This window comes from Crocodylus siamensis, chromosome 1, assembly GCF_052110815.1.
Source record: "Crocodylus siamensis isolate JL-2025a chromosome 1, ASM5211081v1, whole genome shotgun sequence".
NCBI classification, from domain to species: Eukaryota; Metazoa; Chordata; order Crocodylia; family Crocodylidae; genus Crocodylus; species Crocodylus siamensis.
The window spans coordinates 346,567,375-346,590,214 of NC_143395.1; positions in this window are offsets into that span (position 1 = coordinate 346,567,375).

The following is a 22,840-nucleotide window of genomic DNA, read 5'->3' on the forward strand; positions in this document are numbered from 1 at the left end:
GAAATACACTTCTCCCATATTCCTTCATTTGTCAGTAAAATATTTCTGTGGCTTATGTCATCCTTTGACACTTGTGAAAATTGAATAGGACAGACAGACAGGGAAGTTAAAACTGGCTTTGAGCAGTTTGTGTTGCTTTTCCTTGAGCATCAGCACAGAAACACATTCTCTTGTGAAAGTATGTATTTGTTAAAGTCTTTATTTCTTAGTGTAGAAGGCATGTGGTAGAGAGAGGGTAAAAGAAGGTGTTAGTTGTAGTAACCTAGTCTTCATCTGACTTTAATACACTTAACCTAGACAGATATTTGTCTTGCTTGCCATAGGCAGAGATGTTCCTGCCCTGAGCAGGGATCAGAAGTCTCTTTTAGTTCTATTTTCTGTGATTCTATAATTATACACACAAAGTTACATCTGCATGTGGGCCGTTTAAAATTGAATATCTTGAGGGACATCCACTTATACTGCACAGAATAAATGAATGATTTATAGGTCAGCCTGAGAATGGTGACCCTATCAAGGGAGTAGTAGTGAGTAATGTAGATGGAAACTGAATTATAATTAAAGGAAAATAGTATGATTAGCATGAAAAATATATGTCCTTACTGTAAGAATCTGGTGACCTTAGGGGAAAGATGCTGCGTGTAGCCTGACAGCATCACATAGCATCATCCAGCTCATGAGACAGAACAGAAGACAATAAGAAAATGCTCTGCTGTAGTGGACTACTTGCATTGTAATCTGTTTCTTATAGGTTTATGATTTTCTGGTAGCTCATATATGCCCCTTGCCAATAAAATGAGCAAACGTCCACAAGGAGTCCTGCACTTAAGGTTGAATGGAAGTGCATCAAAGTGGAAATGCATCAAGATGGAAATGCATCAAAACTAAAATTGATCAGTTAAAATTCCTGAGTTTAAGATACTTGTTTTCAAATAAACTGGCTCTAGGCATTACAAATTCTCCTATCTAACAATGCATATCAACAATGTCAGTTGGAGTCTCAGCAAGTATCAAACCTTAATTCTCTAAAGCTAAATCAAAAGCTAGGCACAAGACAGCCTATGCTGTTTCAGTTTTTATATTCTTGATTGCTTCTTCAGTACCCTTTACAGACTCAGGGACAGACTCTATGTAAATTGAGGCAAGTTATTTTAGGTTTGCCTCCATGTAACTGAGAGCAGAATCTAGCACTGTCTGTCATTGATTAGAATCTTTCCAACTGTGAAAACTAGTCTCAAACCAAGCTATATATTCCAGCTTTATACAACTGCTGGGTGATGCATTTCGACTGTCTTTTGTATTTTTCTTAGGCTACATGTTTCCACTCACCCCAAATAGCACTATATATGTTCTATAGTTCAGATCACTGAAGTGTAAGCCATTTTAGGGTTAAATTGCTATATAAAGCTTACTGTTGTAAAAATTGTATACCAAATTCATTACAAAATGTTACATTTTTATTATTTCAGAATAAAGTGATGCTTCAGGATCATTATCAACACCAAGATGTATGCTTTAGAACCAAACTTTAGATTAACTCAAAAATAATTTGAAGTTTTGTTTATTTTGTTCTGCATAATCGTGCTCCTCTAACTACAATCACATAAATTAGGGCTGTGCAGAATTTCACCGGCAGTTTCTTTTTGATGCTGTTTTGACTCGTTTCAAACTCAAAACAGCACAATCGAAATGAAACAGAGAGCTTTGAAACAGCCTCAAAACGAAATGAGGCAAGTTGAAACACTTTGAAATTTTTTTAATGGTTCAAGTTTCGAAGCTCAAGCTGGGCTTGCCTGCAGGGAAACAGAAACTAAAGTAAGGAGAGGTGCGGAAAGAGGGGGGAAGAGGGGAGAAGGACTGCTTTCATTAATGACTGTGTAGCTGGCCAGTGACTGTCACCCTTTCCTGAGGTCCCTTCCCATTCCAGTGCTCTGAGGGAAGGATGGAAAAACTGCATAAAAGGCAGCATTGTTTGAACTGCCCTGCTTTCTGCCTCGGTGTCAGCTCAGTGAGGGACCTTAACACACATGCAGTGTCACCCACCCATGCCATGAGTTTTGCCTGTCAGCAGCCAGAGGTACAGGGCCCCAGAGCCCAGACTCCCCCTGCACCTATCTCCTTGACAGCTGGCAGGGGTCATGACCTCAGCTGGGGCTAGAAGGCTTGCAGCTTTCACTGCCCTATGCCTTAACACATGCAGTGTCATCCACATTGTGTGTTTTGCTTGTCCGTAGCTTGAAGTGCAGTTTCCCCCAACCCCCTGCACCTATCTCCTTGAAACTTGGCAGACTTCATTGCCTCAGCAGGGGCTAACAAGCCTGCAGTTTTGACCCCACTGTGGCTTAACACATACACATGACATGAGTTTTTTGCTTTCAAGACTTTGAGGTGCAGTTTCCCTGAATCCCCTCCACCTAGCTCCCTGAAACTTGGCAGGCTTCATGCCCTCAGAAGGGGCTACCATTCCTGCACATTCCTTCCAAATCAAGCCAGAAATGACAAAATTATAGGCTGTTTCAAGCTTCTCCATTATAGGCTATGGGCGAAACATTGTAACAGTGTTGAAACAGCACTGAAACAGTGAAACTCCTTCAACGAAACAAAATGGAACAGCGGTTTCAAGTCTAAATGACATTCAAAATGAACTACTGTTTCATCTAAATGTCGAAATGCAAGTCAAAATGAACGGTGCTGTTTTGCACAGCCCTAATATAAATGGTCAGGTAAACAAGTCATTGTCAGCAGCATTAACGCTTGATTCAAGGATGATCTCTACCATGGCTCAATAATGGGTTTTCAGGTAACGTAAGAGTCCAGTCCTTGAGCCACACAGAAGTTACAGGATTTTCCTCAAAAGAGAGAATCCAAGGTCTCCCAGCATTTGATGCTGGCATCCATTTTCATGAGGTATGCCTTCAACGTGTCCTTGTAGTGTTTCCTCTGGCTACCATGAGGTCTCAGGCTGTAACTAACCTGGGAGTAGAGCACTTGTTTGGGAGTTGAGAGTTGGACATCTGCACACAATGGTCACTGACTTAGTGCTGGAAACAATGGATTCAGCAAAGATTCTTGTGTTTGTGTGGTAATATTCCCGTTTGATGAGGAGGATTTTCTGGAGGCATCATTGGTGATACTGCTCCAGGCTCTTGAGATGACACTAGTAGCTCACCCAAGTTTCACATCCATAAAGGAGAGTGGGGATGATGATTGCTTTGTACACCTATATGTTGTTGGCTTTCTGGAAATTGAAATCAATAAAAACATGCTGGAGCATTTTCCTGAAGGAGGCTCTTGTGGACTGGATTCTGTGCTGGACCTCCTCATTAGTGTTCAGTGAGAAGTAGAAAGGTGCCTACCAAGATAAAGGAAATGTTTACCTGCCTCCAGGATTTTTCCCTTGATGGGAGGGGGCCGCATTCATCACCTGGAGAAGGCTGATAAACAGTTTAGTCTTCTCAGTGTTGAGAGAGGGGGTGAAAGTTTGATAGGCTTCTGCAAAGAGATCAAGCACATTCTGGAGGTTTTCCTCAGTGGGTGCAAGAATTTTACAGCCATTAGCATATTGAAAGTCAAAAATGGTTGTTTTGAAAACATTGGTCTTTCAGGAAAAATCTCCCAATTTTAAAAGCCCTCTGTCCATGCAATATTCAATGTTGATTCTGGAAAGGAGGCAGTCCTTGACAAGAATCAAGATGACAGTCAAAAAAGTGGAAAACAGAGTTGGGGTGATAAGTAGGGATCCTGGTTTTCTCTGATTTAAAAAAATCTACAATTTTCAGTTAAAAAAAAGTAACCCAAAATCCACATTTTTCTGTAATTGGATTTTTTTGTGACTCTATTAAAGGTGCAGTTCCCCCCCTTCCTAGCAGTTCCCTACTTCCTCTATCCTTGTTTCTCTTTGTTTCCCTCTTTGTCTACTAACAAAGTTAGGGTTCTTTGTTACACTCCTGCTGAGATGAGGTGTCATGTTCTAAAGCATAATGAACCTTTCTCTTCCAGTTGAGGAGGGCTTAGATCTCAGTGTTACTCTTGTTGAACTGGTCTTAGTGTCAGTTGGTGGTAGCCAGTGGATTCAGCACAGACTATATGGAGATTTTCTCAATGCTGCCTTCAGTTGAGGGTAGGGCAGATATCTCCAACAGTGCATTTACAAAAAAGATCCTTACAGACCTTCGTCTCTTGAAGAAATCTGATGTTGAAATTTATTTGCATTGCTTTTTGGCTGTTTTCAGTGTTTCAGAGCAGGCTAGATGTTCATAAAGGATCTGATAAGATGATGATCTGTCCAGAAGTTCCTTGCAAGGCTCGTGTGATATGGACCTCCATTTGATCCTGGGCTCTAACAATAGCATAGTCAAGGAGGTGCCAATACTTAGATTGAGGTTCTTCAAATGTAGTTTTCTATTAGTAACTTTGTCTGAAGATGGTATTCATACTGACAAGACTGTGTTCCATGCATTTGCTCAGGAGATGGATACCACCAGAAAGCCATTTGGAAGGAAGTTGTCTTTCCCTACTCCTTCCTTCCAAATTGTGCCACTCCAGAGTCCCAAGCCATTTCTGATTCTGGCATTGAAGTCACCAAAGAGAATGATCTTGTCCTCTTTGGGAGTATTAGTTAAAACATTGTCAAGGTTCAAGTAGAATAGTTCTTCATAATCACCATCATCAACATCAGGGTCTACAATGATGACAGAGGCATACTAGTTGCTGCTTAATTTAAGATGGAGGGTCATAAGACACTCACTGATGGTCACAGAGAATTCTGCAAGTTGACTAATGAACTGACTCTTGATGGCAGAACTGATGCTGTAAACACATCTTGCCATAGGCCAGTTTCCTCTTCTAGAAGGTGTCGCCTCCACCCTCAGCTGACCCTTATCCAGTCATCTTGTCTCACTGAGAACTGCATGTTAATTTGTATCTTACTAGTTCCCTGGAGATGATGGCAGCTCTTTTTTCTGGTCATTTGTTGTCTTTAATGTCCCTCAAGGTGTAAATGTTCCATGTTGCAAATATGACTGTTGTCTTATGGTGTTTTGAGCAGGGGGTTGGGCTAGATAACCTACCTAATTTTCTATTATTCTGTTTTTAACTGTAGAGAGTGTCATCCTGCTAGATGCATTCACGAATCCAGGAGCAGATAAGAGATCCTACATTTGGGGCATCTTTTCTAGTCTCCCTCCTCATGCAGGGTGAGCAGAGGGTATCCTGAGTAGAATTGCTCAGTCATGGCAGGAGTGCAAAATGACCATCAGGCTGCTGCCACCTGTGTGAAGACTTATGGCTGGAAACTGCTAGATTCCCTCGCCCTGTCTCTATCACTACTGGTCCACTATTGCAGGGCTTCAGTAGTAGAGAAGAGCATGTTGTTTCCTGTGGTAGCAGTCTGTGACTGACTTTGTTTAATAATAGGAAGCTAAAGCACAGAAAGAGTAACCACACAGTCTTGACAAGGTGGAGATCTCATTCCAGTGACAAGAGAGAACCTTAGACTACAGGCGACATCCATCTGTCTGCAAACTTCTAAAGTATTTACAACTATTGCGATCCTGACATCTTCTTCTGATTGCTTCACTTTTGAGGATTTGAGGTTGCTCCATATTTTGTCTGGAACCTCCTCTCAGGCCTGTTCATCATGGGTGACCCTGACAGGAGTGTGAGAGTCTGGGCAACATAGCTCTGAGGATCATTGGGATACACAAGCCTCTTCATCACTCTAAGTTCACAGTCCACATAATGGAGCTAAGGGAGTGTGCACTTCATAGAAGTGTTTGTGTGGTATGTAAGTCTGTTGCTGAGATGACTTAATACAATGTTATTTTCTATCTGTGATCTGCTTTGGTAATGCTGACTCTTCTGTCACCCATTGCCTCATGAGTAGGTCTCCTTTATCACTATGTTTGAGGAGGAAAGGGAGAGTCAAAAGATGCAGTCTTTGGATCAGCGGTCCTGTCCTCACAGGTCAACAGGCAATAGCAATTCTAAGATTCTAGGCTGAGGCCCCTTTAGAAATACTTCTTATTGACAGGTGTCAGCCAGGTAGGAAAGATGTTTTTTGAAAGAACTGCTATTCTTAGCAGTTGTGTGGAGCCAGGCTCAGAGACTTGAATATTGATTGACCAGCAGTTTTAGAAATGATCTTTTAATGAATTAGGATCTCTGTCTATTCTATTGCTACAACCTTTTTAAAGGTTATTAGAGCTGTAGTGATTGTGAGCCATTCATGAAATCTTCAAATAATTAGCTGATCTTGTTCCATTGAATAAATGGCTCTGCAGCTTTGTGGTTTGCACTAATATCTTGGTTACTATCAGGAGTGGCCTCTGTTCACTTAATAGATGAGAGATAAATGTGATCTCATGCTTTATGAACATGCAGGAGGGTGTTGTGCTGGTTAAAGTCTAGGAAGTTTTATGTGGCTCACCTACATTAGCTCTCTAGGGCTACAGTGAAGCAGAACTGAAACTGGCTATAAAGTAGTGACACAGATCATCTTTTGTATTATGAGCGATAATATTTCACTACTGTGTGGAGTGCAAATTGTCAGTATTATTTGCTTTTTTTAATGAAAACTAAAGGTTTCATTTCTGTAAGCCAGTATGTTATACCATGCAAATTCTCTCACTGTACCATAGAAGCTGAGAAATAAAATGTTGCAGTGCCATTTGAAACTCTGTGTGTGTGTATACAAAAATCATCAGTCAGTCCCCAAGAATCAGAATGAAACTTCACTAATATATACATGTGTATATATATTAGTGATATTTAATTAAAATCTATGTGTATATGTATATATTAGTGATGTTTCATTCTGATTCTTGGGACCTGACCGATGATTTTTGAATACTTACCTGCAACAATAGTGGGCATACCTACACAAGACCTTTACTCTCAGTAGATGCTGACTAATTAACTCTGTAGTAAAGCCTCAGCATCTACATGTGTGGGCCTATTAGGATAGGGCCTAGAATAACACAAGTACTATCCTCAGGTGACATTTAGTGCACCACGATACATTAAAGAGCTGGCTGGGGCATGAGGGTGCTATAGTACAGGGGCTGCCTGCTGGCTAGCTCTACACCAGAACACCCTTATGACCCCAGCCAGCTCCTCCACAGCACATTGAGTCAGGGCAGAGCAGCCTAAGGCTGCCAGGCTGACCTCTGGTGTCCCCTACCGAACAGATCTTCTTTGCCCTGGCTCACCATGCTGCAGTCCTGGGTGCACATGTAAAAGAGGATCATGGGAGCAATAAACTCCGGCACAAACTGTACCAGAGTTTATTCAGTCACATTAACTTCATTCACAGTAACTTCACCACATATATATATAGTGGTGTTTCATTTTGATCATAGTAAATGGAGATTTTGGGTTACATTTTTTATTCTGAAAACTGGAGATTGTTTTAATCAGAGAAAATCAGGATCCCTGGTGAGTAAAACCCCCCAAATCTGTGCTTTTCCATGATTAAAATGAAACATCACTATATATATGTGTGTGCATGTGTGTATGTATGTATATGTGTATGTGTGTGTGTATGTATCTGTATGTGGCAATAGAGGTATGCCCCTCACTGGGGGTATGCTGCTTTTAGCCTTAAGCTACTTCTCTTCTCTCTCTTCCTTTTAGGCATTGGCTCTCTCAGCCTCCAGATGCCTTTCTCTTGAGCCCAGCCCCCAGGCAGGGCTTCTAAACACTGGTGTGCCCGTGGCATCTTGCTGTGGTTAACCACAATTCCCCTCAAGCATCCACCTGTGGGTTAACCAGAGTGCACTCCCTCAGGCACCTTGCTGTGGCCTCCACACACTCCCCTTACAGTACTATTGCTCAGCAGCTAGCACTGCAATAGGCACTCTGCTGCCCAGGCAAGCTCTGCTTTATTGTACTGCTGTGGCACAGCTTGCTCTACAATAGGCATTCCTAGCCTATAAATCCATGGGGACCTGTTCTTCTGCAGCCCATAATGGATTCCTCACCTGAGGATCAATCTCCCTGCTGCTGTTTCTCCCTTAAAGTAACAGGACTACTAGGCTTCCTGCTACACAGCCATTTAAGCTTTGATCCTCTCCTGGGTTCAAAATTAATTGTTTAGGAAGGAACCTTTAAATATTATTATGTTATAAAATCTTGATTCTGCTTAAACGTATAAGAAACACTTTTATAGCCATTACCACAACTCATACAAAACTAAGGGTGATAAGGCTAAACACAGTTTAATGCTATTTATCTGTAGAAACCATACATGACATATCACTAAAACAAAATCCATAAAACAAGCATGTCATCCATCAGAGTATTGTGGGTTTGCAATATGGACCTTGAGGTTTTACAGAAAAAACGTAGCAGCCTACAGAGCCTTTAGTAGAGTCAGAGACATTCTTCCAACTGTCTCTCTTCCTAGTAGTTGTCTTAATCAACTTCTCTTCAAAGTTGTGCTTATTTAGGCATTTCAGAACATATTTAAATGGTATTTGTTTATGTCTGAAGTAAAGCAGGTATAAAGAAAGGTATATGCTCCTTAAGTTCATCAACTGTCTCAAACAAGTTAATGTTTGAAGTTAATGCCAGGGACTGGACTCAGCTAGGAAGGAGTGAGAGCCATGATGTGCTATGTTTGGAGGGAGGGGGTACATTATTTTAATTTAAAACATGCTGTTTAGCATTTTAATGATACTTAGGAAATGATCACAGTGCCTCAATGCAGCAGATAATTATTATAATCTGTTTTACAGATGGAGGAACTAAGGGATTATAAGTAAATTCACCTTAACCAAGATCATAGTAGGAAAAATTCCAAGCCAGAAGTTTAGTGCTCAAACTCCACCGTGAAAAAATCCAGTAATGGACATGACTTTCTGTTCTGTTTTATACCAATATAATTCCATTGGCCTCAAATACAATAAACTATTTTGTGCAAAACATACCCTCTTATGCATGGAGTCACTTATGAAATAACCTGTATTTTTAATTTCTTCTTTGTCTCGGATCTCTTTCCATTTAACAACCGCTTGTCAGCAAGAATTGATGGAGAGGTGTATAAAGGCATTAACCAAATGAAGTTCCTATGCTTCAAGCTTGAGAGCTGGATGAAAGAAGAGAAAGTATAAAACTTAGATAGGTTGACAGGGCCATCTGACCATGCCACATAAATTGTCATGTAGCTGAAGCCATATAAGCAGATTGCCTCTGTACTCTTGATATATTACAATTTCTGGTTGAATAGCCAGAAGAATGAAAGAGAAGATTTTTACAGAATTTCCACAGACAAACTTTTATTCTCAAGCAAATCCCCAGTTCTCTTGGTTTTGAAACACACATGACTTAATGTCGGAACATGTTTCTACCTGACAAGGGATGTGAAAGAAGTAACTTAGTCCACCAATATATAAGAGTAGACATGATGGCTAATACAACCTGCATATAACTTGTAACAGGTATAGACCAATTTCCAATCACTTATACCAGCAAATGTATAATGTCTGTACCTGGCCAATAAAATATAATCTTATTTCCAAAACTATATTTTAAAACTTAGAGGTGAATCTACTTTAGAAAGAAATCATATTCATTCCACACAGATGTACTTTGCATCTATGTATAGTTTTAACTTGAAAACTTGAGCACAAGCATCTTCCTACTTTGTTGCAATAACTTTCATATTCCTCACCCTTCCACACCCACCTTAACCACTATAATCATAAACTTTTGCTTTCAGTTAGCACCTACTCCTCCTGCTGAAGTCAATGGCAAAATCCTATTGTCTTTTACAGAAGGAATTGAAACATTTAAATTTAATCTAGAGAAAAGTCTTGGACTTGTTTACATTACAAGAAATCATTCCCCTTGCCTTTATGAGCCTGACCTTTTTTTCTTTAAACGACCTTACGATCCCTGGCTATGAAAAGAGTAACCATGACTGCAACCTGACTACTTGAAATAAGGTATGATAAAAAATGAAATGCTGATATGCAGGTTATGTTAGATGTTGCTTTAACATTTCAGAAGAATGAACAGTAATCAAATGAGTGTGTCACATAATACACAGCATGCAAGAGCCAATTATGTAAATGAAGGCCCAAGGTTAGTTTACTTCAATACATTTTAATTCTACAAATATTAAAATCAACTAGTTCCTTGTATAATAGATGGCTATGACAAGAGTTAAAGAGCTCAAAATATTTTTGTAGTCCCATGTCTAATTAATATTTCTGTTGTGTGACCTACATTTCCCAGAGCTATAAATGAAAAGGGCCCCAAAAGTATATATTTTTGTTTGAAACATTTTAGTGTAATATGTTTAAGAAATCAAAGGCAATGCGATCAGCACATATACCTTCCTCATTTGGAAATAAGTGATGAAATAAACTCACAATGTTGCAGCAAATTTTGGAAGAAAAACCTTTTCAAGCTTAGTATATCTCACTTGACTCTAATGGAAGCCTAGAGCTGCAGTGATATAATTATGTTTATTTGGGCTATAAATCTATTCTGCAAATATTCCACGAGTCACATTTCATTTTTTATATGTTTTTACTATCCTTTCTGTCTTCCTTCTGTTGTGTTTTGTTTGTAACACAAAATGGAAACACAACAGAATAAATGTTTTAACCCTATTAGTGTCAGCTAAGTTTCAGATCCCATTAAAGCATAACAAATTCTAGGTGGAATTCTAGGTGGATTGTAAGTTATGCAGAATGCACTATATTCACCATACCTTTAAATATCCTTTAGTAGCAATGGTTAGATACTCCCCACCCAAACATTTTTCAATTCCTATTTTCCCCAGTTATGTTCTAACATCCAACTTTGTAGTGTGTCAATTATGGTAGAAGATCATAGTTGGCACATTCTTTCAGGGTGGTGATTGATTAAACTTTGAAATCGGAGCCTAATGACAAGGTCCTTTTGACCTTGCTTCCTTTCTTTCCTATGTTGGCACCAACAATTTGTACTTCAAACCATAATGCAAAGCAAAATTGGGAGATGGAGCATACTGCAGAGATTTAAAAACTGTATGCCTCACTGATTACTCAGAAACAATTGTATAGTAGTATATGACCTCTGTTTTTGGAAATGTGCATACTGGTTTCAGTACATTGAACCTAATGGCAGAGGGTAAAAGTTGTGCATCCACAGGTTGCAGATAGCTGTGTAATAAAGCAGCCATGTTTTTGCTTTGTAAAATGGATGGCCACTAGCTTATCAAAAGCATGGTTTTATAGACATTCCCAAGTGCTTCATGTTGCCATTAGTATGGCCTGAATGTTTGACAAATGCCAGGTTAGGTCCTGCAGCAATTAATTAAACAATATGTGAATAGTTTTGCTTTTAAATTGCAGCAATGTCAAAAAGGGGAAAACAATTAATTTTGGTATATTTATTCAAAGCAAAAGCAGCACCAGAAGAAAACTGTATTAGACATTCCAGATATCTGCATTCTTCTTCTTAAGGAAATTGAGAGAAGCTAGATCAGTTTTAATGTTTTTTATATCATCTGAAAACAGTATGTATGGATGAGTGCACACATCAGATCCCACCATTAGATTTTGTGACTTGATTTTCATTACAGCTGGACACATTTTTTTTCTCCCAAGAAGCATTAATCCATTTAAATATTAGTAGAGAAACCCCAAGATGTGTTCATTCTCAAGTCCGAATACACTGAGGGTGACAAAGAATGAAGCAGTCTTTGCATCAGCTGGGAGAAATGATAAAAGCATTAGGACCATAAATTACAAATTATAGAGAAGCATCCACTGCGTGAAAGGGTGCCAAAAGTTCCCTAAATACCTTGAAGATGCATAGCATAAATGTCTCAATAAATCATTATAAACACTTTTTGCAACCTTATATTTTGTTCCCTTTTGTAATTGTTCCCTCTCTTTGTTTTTGCTAGTTAGATTTTTTTCTTTAGGGACGACGATGCATTAGACATGTTCTGTTACAGCACAGTTCATGGGCTGCAGGTTCACAACCTTTCTGAGCCCAGGTTGTCATAGCAATAGCTACCTGTTGTGAGAGCTGTCAAAGACAGGTGGGGAGGGAAGGAGGAGGGATAGAGGAGTGTGTAAGAAGTGGGACGGTTATTGTCACTTTGACAGTACAGGTTCAGAGGAAGCATGACTCCAGACTGCTAAGCTCACTACACTAGCCCCCGGAGTCAAATATGTTTTGAGTTTGGGTTGTCACAATAATAGCTGGTGAGAGCTGGAGGGATTTGGGGGATGGGAGGATGATTGGGAATCGTGACTGTCATTATGATAATCTGGACCCAGAGGACACAGTTCCAAAAACTACTAAACTACTGAAGCTGGCACAGCAGACTCCACAACTCGGGTCACCTGGAGCCTGAGTAATCCTATCTCCAGCCTTCCTGGCTGCTGAAAATCTCACTTCCCCTTTTGTCTTCATCTCCCTCTCTCTTACAAATCCAGAGAGAGGTAAGTACTTGGTGCATTGTTTTTTTGTGCAAGGAAGCCATCTAAAACTAACCAGCCAGAAGTAAAAATATGCAGTGGTGACACATAGGGGGTGGACGTGCACCCCCTGAGTGGCAGTGCACCCCCTACGAAAAGGCACTCTATTGGCGGTACCTGTGCGTGGTCAGCAATTGCTGCTGTCCACCACCAATGCTGCCGGCAGCATCTGTGGGAGGTTGCCAACCCCTGGCTGGCACTTGCCACCCCCCTCCCCACCACCAACAGCACTGGTGGTGTCTGTGGGAGCTCACCACTTACCACCAACATGTTCCCACTTCTCCCACCACACTCTCACCACCGCCAGCACTGCCGTGCACCCCCAGCCACTCAGGGCACATGTTGTTCATGAAAATATGTGTGTGTCAGTTAGTGCTGAACTCTTCTATTTTGTTTTGGGTTTTTTTGCGGGGCATTTACTTGAATACAAGACAAGCCCATTCAATACAGTGGGGGAAGCCCCTTGTCTTGGATTCAAGTACAGGGGGGAAAGTGGAGTAGGCAGGTGGTTGTTGCAGTTCCTGCCCTAACCCAGGCTTGGAGTTGGAGCCACAAGCACAGCTCCCCCTGCTCCCCTCTGCTTGCTACTTCTTCCCTTCCCCTTGCCCACCACCTGCTCCACGCTTTTGCACTACTGCTATTTATGTGGAGTTGCACATCTGAGTCTGGCTCTGGCCTTGTTCCAGCCCAGGGCACAGAGCACACACTGGCTTTGGTCCCTTTCTGGCCTGGAGTCAGTGACAGCTCAGGCTCTGGCACTGGCCCTGGTACCAGCTGCTTGGTTGGGCAGAGCCAGAGCCAGCATCTGCTTTTTGCCCTGGGCTGTAGCAAGACTGGAGCTGGACTCAGTGTTATGACTTAGAGTAAACAGTTTTAGGAGAGGAAGAGGGCAAGGCAGGGCCATACAAAGGAGCAAACGGTGTGAGTGAGCAGGCGCTAGAGGGCATAGGAACCAAAGGTGACAGCACAGGTATGAGGGAGCACAGACAAGGAAGGGGCAGATGGAAGAGGGTGCAAGTGATGATGAGGCAGTTGCTAGAGGGCACAGGCACTATAGGAGGGGCAGTTCTTGAGGGGTGTAGGCATGGGGAGCAAGTAGCAAGGTGGGCAACTGGTCAGCAAAGGGTAAGAGGCGAAGGGCAAGAAGTAGCACTCAGGTTGCTTAGTTCCCCCAACATCTGGTCCATGCTGCTGCTTTGTCCCTTGTGACACTTTCCTCATCACAGCAATGATGGGGGGACACATTTAAGATGACCCTCCAATAGTTAGGTTCTATCCATGGAAATCATAACAAATGTATACATTTTCCTTGTGCCGAATCTAATTGTGTGTGTGGGGGGAGGAGTTCATTTTAAATTTGAAGTTGTCTTGGATTCAGGTAAATATGGTGAAATCTATAATATTTTTGTAAATATTTACAAAATATTTATCACCCCATCACTGTCACTGTAGTGTGAGACAAGTTAGTGTGAGGAGTTAGTATGAGGCAAGTCCCTCTTACCCACTCTCCCTACCAACTACCTTCAAACTCTATATCAAAGAATCTAGGAATGAAGACCCCTTCCTCTCCTGGGCCTTGAGCACAAGATTTTCTCTATAGTCTCATTTAGAGGGAACTTGAGGCCCCTGACAGGTCCTTCAGTATGCAATCAACTTTGTATTGTGTAAAGCTGCCCCATATGGTGGAGCGGAAGTGCAATGGGGCCATGGCCATACCTCCTCACATTTCTTTGTGGTAATATTGGTAAGTGGTTAGAACATCTTTAATACAAATTTATAATCATAATGTATTTTATGGTAGGATCCACTGCATACTAAGTGCTTCTCAAATGGTTATGGAAGACTGGCCCTGCTTACATCTCAGAATCTGAGACAGTAGTAGGTAAAATTGGAAAGCAGGTGTTTCAAACAAAAGTCAGCTCAATTCACTGCAACCAGCAGGGTAAAAAAGGGTCTTTTAAAAATACTTAAATATAGGACAGTGATCAGGCCTGCTGTGACCAAGCTCAGTAAAGCCATAACCCAATACTGAAAAGGTTTCCTTTTGTTCCTTTTAAAATTGTTTAGAACTGTAGAGCTGTGTAAAAGACTGTGCTGCACCTTTTTTTTTTACTTTGGGGGAAAAACAAAGTAAAATATTTTGACATTACACATGGAACACTTCAGAAATCTTTCTTCTAGTGAACAATTTTTCAGTCAATAAAAACAGACACTCTAAAAGTTGTAGGTCTGTAAGCACCATTTTAAGTGTTACAAAGTAAGCAAGCATTTATATTTCTTGTTTTCTATCGATTTTCACAAAATAAATGTACAAAAATCTGACACATGAAATTACAGATGCACCAATTTTAATAGCACGAGTTAAGTATATCACACGAATGCACTTTAACAAGAAGATTATACCTATTCTATATTGCTGATTGGTAAAACAAATCTTACTGGAATTCATGCACTTCTTATACAGAGGGCTTTCTCCTTTCTTGTGAAGGTTTCATAGTCTTCCTTTTCCTTGTTTCCTTAAAGGCCTCGGTACACATTATACTCAAGATGGGATGCACCAGTTAATCACATCTTAAGTAGTAACCTGACCACGCTTTAATGCAATTAATGCAATTATTTGACTCCCATGCACTTCTGACACTAAGAGTGTCAATCAGCTGATTGTCTCTCCCAACCTCAGGGAGCCCATCAAAGTCAAAGGCTCCAGTATGCCCCCAAGGCTTGGAGCCAAAATCAGCTGGCGTTTCACAGCCACAGGGGCACAATCAGAGCCCTTAATTCCAATGAGCCCCCTCAGCTGGAAGCAGCAGTAAATTGGGGCTCCCAGCTTTGCGGGCACACCTCTCAAGAACTCTTGGCACTCAGGACACTCTGCTCCATGACTGGAAGCTCCAATTAGCTGATCAGCAGCGATCCTGGTTTTCTTTTATTAAAAAAAAATCCAATTTTTAGACTCAACAAAGTAACCCAAAATTCACATTTTTCCATAATTACAATGAAACACCACATATATATATATATATATATATATATATATATATATATATATATAGTGATGTTTCATTTTGATCACAGAAAAATGTGGATTTGGGGTTAATTTTTTAAATCCTAAAATTGGGGATTTTTTTTTTTATCAGAGAAAACCAGGATTCCTGGTGATCAGTGAATCAGCCAAAGAGGTTCCCAGCTATGAAACAGCTGATTGGGGTACCCAGTCACAGGAGCTTTCTGATCCCAAGCATCATCTGAACCAGAAATATGGCATCATGGATATGATGCTTGATCCTGAAATTGCAACCCCTGCCAGGTACATGTGACATGTCAGGAAGTGCAATTATGGGGATTGTGCATCAGATTCTATGGCTTCTTTAACTGCACATCTGCCAGGACCCAGGTTTCATGTTGTGTTTCTCTTAGGAACTGCAAACTAAAAGCAGACACCAGAGCTCTTTTCCATGAGAGAAGCTTGACCCACTTCCCAACTATGTTGCCTCAGATTGCAAAGCTATAATGCAGCACCAGATTAAATTAGAAAAGCAATAGCATCATTGCTACCTGGAAATGTAAAAAAAGAGAGAAGACAAGTCATCACCTATTAGCCAAATGTCTGAAGCTTGACTTTTTAAAAAACTTTATTGTTAATATGTTAAGAACCAAAAGGGAAAGAGCAAAAGTATATGGATCCACCAGGGGTTGGGCATAAAACACTTGTTAGTGACATAGAATTATCACCAAAAGTTTAAAGTCCCTCCCACCCTATACTCTTTATAGGATTACACATTTAGGACTAGCCATCCATTTTTCACCTTGCAGAGTAGCGAGCTACAAATGTTTGTGGGGCGAGGGGGGGGCGCACCAGAGTTGGGTATACCTATCCCACAAATGCTGGAGTCTGCTGTTGATGGCCAGTCGAGGCTTCTTCTAGCATGGTTATCTTCCAGAAGGGGGTTGACAGCTGGTCCTCCTGGCTGGACAGGTCGGGTGCTGGTTAAGTTACAGATCAAGAGGGCGCCACTGAGGGTCACTTTTCTCTGCTCTTTATCTGTCCTTCACAGACTTTGGTGACCCCCCAGTTTTAAGGTTTGCCCAATCCAGGGGTCATTGAATCTCATGGGACTTCCCCCTCAGTGGCTACTGGATGGCATCTGTCAGCCCCAGGGGTCGTTTGCACGTACATGCAAGTTTGGGAGTCCATTGATGAATTTTAATTAATTTACTGCTGTCATGAACGGGACTCTGGGAGTGGTTTATCTGGAAATATTCAGCCCCAAAAGTTGGTCCCCGACATTGTTTAACTCAGACTGGGGCTTCTAGCCCTTGAACAGTGAAGTTTAGAGAATTCCCAGTTGCTACATTGTTTCCTATTGATTTCTTCTGTTGCTTGATCTGCGGTTTCTGTAGGTGTTAGTAGCTGCTTGTTACTGAAGCCTGCTACTGTGTTATACATTTAATCACTGATTCACTTGCTCTTTCAGGGGCCCGCCTTATACAGTGAAAGTGAAAGTGGCGGTTTGATTCCTGCCCTTGTTAACATTGTTACAGTGTATAACTTACTTCTAAAACTAAAACGCATTTAGTTAAAAGCTGAAGAGTGTGCAACATAAGCTACAAGAGTAATGCCATGGCACACAAATAGATAAAAATACCAAAATACAAGGGGAGATACAAAATGCACACATACAAACTTTAAAACACAATTCCTTATTTTATAGTGAAAGAAAGAGGAAGGAAGAAAAGATAGAAGAGGAGAAACATATCCGAAGAGGGGAAAGCAAATGCAGGCAAGAGGGAAAGGGGGATTTCTGCTACACCTCCAGTGGTGTCCCCAGGGATCAGTGCTTAGGCCTATGCTCTTTAACATCTTCATCAATGATTTGGATGAGGGGGTGGAAAGTGCAAATATTTATTTTCTTTGCGGATGACACCAAGCTATGGGGAAATGAGGGCACATCTGAGGATAGGGTAAGGATCCAGGATTACATCACAGACTGGTTCTATAGACTAAACACAACCAGATGAATAGGGACAAGTGCCAGATCCTTTATTTGAGTAGGAAAACCTTCCCCACAACTATACGATGGGTGGTGGTCCATTAGCTGTCACTGTATCTGAAAGGGACCTGGGGATGACAATCAATCAGAATATGAATATGAGCCAATGGTACAATGAAGTTGCCAGCATGGCAAACACAACTCTAGCATGTATCAGCCAATGTGTTGTGTATAGATCTAGAAAGGTGCTCCTTCTTGTCTATTTGGCATTGGTGATGCCACAGCTGGAGTACTGTGTCCAGGTCTGGGCACTGCACTTCAGGAAGGATATGGATAAGCTTGAAAGGGTATAGAGAAGGGTCACCCATATGATTAGGGGCCTGGGGGATAGGCCCTATGAGGAGAGACTCAGTTTGAGCAAGAGAAGACTGAGAGGTGACTTGATAGCTGCTTACAAGTATACCAAAGGTGAACACCAAGATCTAGGGGAGCAACTCTTGAGAAAGGCACCCCTAGGGAGAATGAGAACCAATGGCTAATTAAGAAAAAAAAGTAGGTTGGACATTAGGAAAAACTTATTTTCCATAAGGGTGTCTAGAAACTGAAGCACACTCCCAGCAGAGGTGGTACAGTCACCATTCTTGGAGGGGTTCAAGTAAACCCTTGAATATAAATAACTTATATGAGTGGCAAGAGAATTTGAACCATTAGGTAGAGATATACAGCCATTTGGAACTGTTTCACAATACCAGCAGGTATTATGTTCTAATTATTATGGCTGTGCGAAACAGCACCGTTCTGTTTTGATGGGACAGTGTTTCATTTCAAGTTTCATTTCATTTTGAAACTGCTGTTCCATGTCTATATTGAGTCCATGAGTTTCTGTACCTATGAGGCTGATGAAGTGAAGTTCAAAGGCCCAGCTGTGAAAAGTGGTTTGTAAATTCAAACAAGCATTGAACCTTGCTAACCTAACTTTGTCACCAGAAGCCACCAATCTCTGGTACCCTCATAAACTGCACGCCAGAATCTATCAAAGACAACAATACTCAACTACCTGTGGGGGCACATTTCTCACAAAAAAACCCCACACTGTCTCCAGTCTCTCAGGCCTGATTCTGAAAGGGAATTTACAAACCACTTTTTACAGCTGGGCCTATAAACTTCACTTCATCAGCCTCCTAGGTGTAGGTACAGAAACTCATGGACTCAATATACACAGTGGAGTTCTAGCACACGACAACCTACTGGACATCTGATTCCCCAGGTACCTCTCCACTTTTTACCTGCGCTGCTACATTCCCCTTTCCCCACCTCTACTCTGACCTGTTCCTCAGCCCGACACCTCCATTTCCATTTTCACTAACTAGCTTCCTTGCCTGCATTGCATGCCACCCTCTAGCTTCTTTACTATTCCTTCCATCCAGGAACAGCACACACACACACCAACTTCAAGTGTTTCCTCAGCCTGACAAATGGTTTTTCAACCCAAAAGCTGGCATCCCAGGCAGAACAAGCTGAGCTCACCTGGAGCCTCACAACTTCACTGCAACCAGCAAGCCTCAAGCCTGTCAAAGATATGATGGGTCTGGTCTATCCCCAGTCAGGACTCTCTCTCTCTCTCTCTCTCTCTCTCTCTCTCTCTCTGTGTGTGTGTGTGTGTGTGTGTGTGTGGTAACTGGAGTTTATGGCACCTCCTACTTTCCTTTTACTACAGGCATCCTTGGTCCTGGCATTTCTTGGTGGTGCTGCATCACCAGCAGTTTCAACAGGCCTTCCCAAGCCTGGCAGAATGGAGTTTTAGTGGTCATGCCCAGGACCTGGGGCCTCCTCCTTCCCCATAGCCACAGGCCATAACTCCAAGTTCATCCTGGCATGGAAAATCTGCAGAGACATGTTCTTCCCCTGCTGACTGGTGATGCAGTGAGTGCCCCCTCCAGCTCTGAGAGCAGGGCATTAACTGGCTTTTTAAAGATGAAAAAAAGAAATGGATTCAGATGGGGTGAGGAGGGTGGCATTCTCAGCTCTGTTAAGGGGGGCACTGATCCCAATCTCCCTGAGCAAGACCATCTCATGGATGGCCTTCTGTGGCTCCACCATCCTCTTGAGCATCAGGCATATGGAGTTCCACTGAGTCTCCACATCCTGCATGATTTTGTGCTGTGGGATGTTCAGCTGTGCTTGTTTGTTTTGCAGCATTTTGTCCAGCTTGATGCTCCGGTGGAAGTAACCTGCCACCTTCCTGCATTCAGAAATGAGCTTGCTGGTGGTGCTGGCACCATCACTGGCAGCCCTGCTTCCTCCAAGATGGCCCGGACAATGAGGTGGAACTTGTGTGCCACACAGCAGATGCCAACAAAGTTTTATCAGAGGCTGCCTTGACCCCATTGGCCCCATTGTCAGTGACCATGAAACCATGGGTGAGCTCATCCTGGCCAATGAGCCACCCCTGCACAAAGCAGTTCATGGCCTCCATGATGTCTATTGCCCTGTGGAACTTATCCATCACCTCAGCTTGAAGGAGAACCCACTGACGGCCTGACTGATTGCACCAGTGCTCTGTGAGGGAGAGGCAGGTGTGATCTCCCCCCCAGCCGCTCCACATGTCTGAGATGAAGTGCAAGGCCACCTGTGGATGTGCCTTGTGCAGCTCCTCCCTCAAGTACTCCCCACATGCCTCATACAGGGAAGGCACCACTGTCCTGCTGAAGGTGGTGCGTGCAGGCTCTTGGTAGGATGAGGCCATGAGGGCCGTGAGCTGCCTGAACCCTGGCCACTCAGCTAAGGAGAAGGGCTGGCCATTGACAGAAAGCATCTCCCCAATGCTCTGGGCAATCTTGCTCATCCTTGCAACAAGCCCCGCTTTCTGTCCACCTTTCCACTGTTCCAGGGTGACTGCCTCTGCTTTGGTGGTATGGAGCTTTAGAGTGATCCCAGCTCAAAATGATCCCAGACCACACTACACTCTTTCTTCAGGTGCATGTGTGGATGCTGCACTTTCCCCCTCCTCAGCAGGCAGAGGCACAGCAACAGAAAGAGCAGACTCAGGTGAGCCGCTTGCCTCCACAACTTCTACCTCAGCCTCCTCTGAAGTGCCTTCTGGGGAAGAAGACCTAGCTCCTGGGAAAACTTGAGGGGTGTGGAGCACAAACTCAGCTGATTTCCCCTCCTTCTCCAGAATTTCCTTTGCTATAGCACTCAGATCCAGATCCAGATCCAGCTCCAGCTCTTCCTCTGGCACTGAAGGGCTCAGCATGGGAAGTGAAATGAGAGTGGAGGAGACTGTCATGGTGGTGCTCATGCTCCCGCTTGTTGTCATGGTGGTGGTGGTGGTGGGGCATTATAGCTGCTGCTCTTGTAGAGGATGCAGTCTCAGGCACAGGCAGCAGACCTGGCACTGCCCACACCCCTTGCTGCTTCTGGAAGCCTCATCCCTGCTAGTTGTAGAAAAGAGGCTGCATATCAGTTTGGGGATGGGGGGAGAACTTACAGTTCTCCCTCTACCCCCTCATCTGCCCCTCTCTGAAGGCTTATCAGTTTCCTTTCCACCATGCTTCATGAGAGCAGTCCTTCCTCTCTCTTCCACCTCCCTCTCCTTAATTTCTCTTTCCCTGCAGGCAAGCCCAGCTTGAGCTTCGAAACTCAGAACATTTTGAAACTTCTGAAATGTTTTGACTGCTCTCATTTCATTTCAAGGCTGTTTCGAAGCCCATCATTTCATTTTGAGCTCAAAACAAGTCGAAACAGCGTCAAAATAAAACAGCAGGTGACATTTCACACAGCCCTACTAATTATTCTATGTAAACCAGCCAAACACATTTCAAATGCAGCAAAGCCACTCCAACTTTAAGCCTGCATGAATTTCTGTTAAAGTTGGAGGGGTTTCCCTACATTTATATTGTTATTAGCTTCTTCACACATAATGGTCCATAACATTGGCTATCATTTTGAACCTTGTCCTTTAAAAAAGCTCCACATATATACATGTCCATGCCCTATGCCAGTCTGTTAATAACCTAAGACACATTATTTTTTTCAATATAGCTTTAGTTGGGCTTCCATTTTTGTACTCACAATTTTATGGGTAAAGCTATTGTTTTGGAGTTACATAGGCAATTTAGGTCCTTTAGATATCGTCAAGTAACTTAATACTCCTATAGGTGTGTTAACCTGGACCCAAGCCCATAACTGCTAAAATAAAGAACAGAGATTGAGCCAGGACTCACACAATGCCTGTTAAAAGAAAATAAAAATAAAAAAACCAACAGGACTAGTGTCTTGAAAACTATTCAGAATTACTCAATGTATGCAGCAGTGAATATGTTGTGATAGAAAAGAAGTGAAAAAAAATCATCACATATAGCATCTCCTATACGTACAATACATTATTTTTAGGAGCTTTTTATATTATCTTTTTAAGCAATAGTTTACCATCATTGCTAGTTCTACCAGTCAGATAATAGATTACAATGGCAGTAACGCAGGTTTTTCTCTTCCATTAACCCAAACAATTTATCTTACTGTGTCCATTACAGATAATACTATCTCCCACTGCTAATTAGCACAAAACCAAATCCCTCCCTTCCCTTAGCTCTCTAAACAAATATACAAAATCATCTTACATTTTCCTGTTTTAAATTAGCTCCTTCTACAAGGAAAATATTTGAAAGGTCTATTAATCCTCATGCTTCATTGCATAAGATGAACAAGAACTGGGGTCAGGAAGATGTTTCCAGAAATTGCATGGTATTAAATACAGATGAGTTACTTTTATTTATTTATTGGCCTTGCTCTGAAGAATTTAATACACCCTCTTTGGAGAGAGGATAACAGTCCAAAGGTGGTTGGATTATTTTGATTTATTCAAGTTCTGGGTAGACATCTCCATGAAAATATTTGATAAGCTCAGTAGTTGCACAGGGGCTTTTTTGTTGAGCACCATTTATTTAATATATCTAATGCCAATTTTATTACCATTCTATTCCCTTTAGAGTTAGTTACTGAGCCAGGCCCTCAGTGGAAGTAAACTTGCATTGACTGCAGTGAAGATACTCCAGTTTAAAGCAGTTAAGCATCTGGTCTAAGAGCTAGATGAAAACTAATCTTGTGGGGTGTCTCAAGATAGGTGTGCAGTATTCCTGTCATGGCTATTTATGTTATTTCTTTCTTTTAATGAGCAGCTGTCTAACGTGAAATGCGTAAGAAGTCCTGGGAATGGATCAGAGCTCCATCCTTCCAGGCGAGGCCCTACTCACTAAAATACTGAATCTTGCATCCTTATCTGTCCAATGGCCCAGCTTTAAGAGGAATTAATAGAAATCTCTCCTCCCCCACCCAGCTTTGTCTAAAGCCTTGGAAAACTCCCTGGTG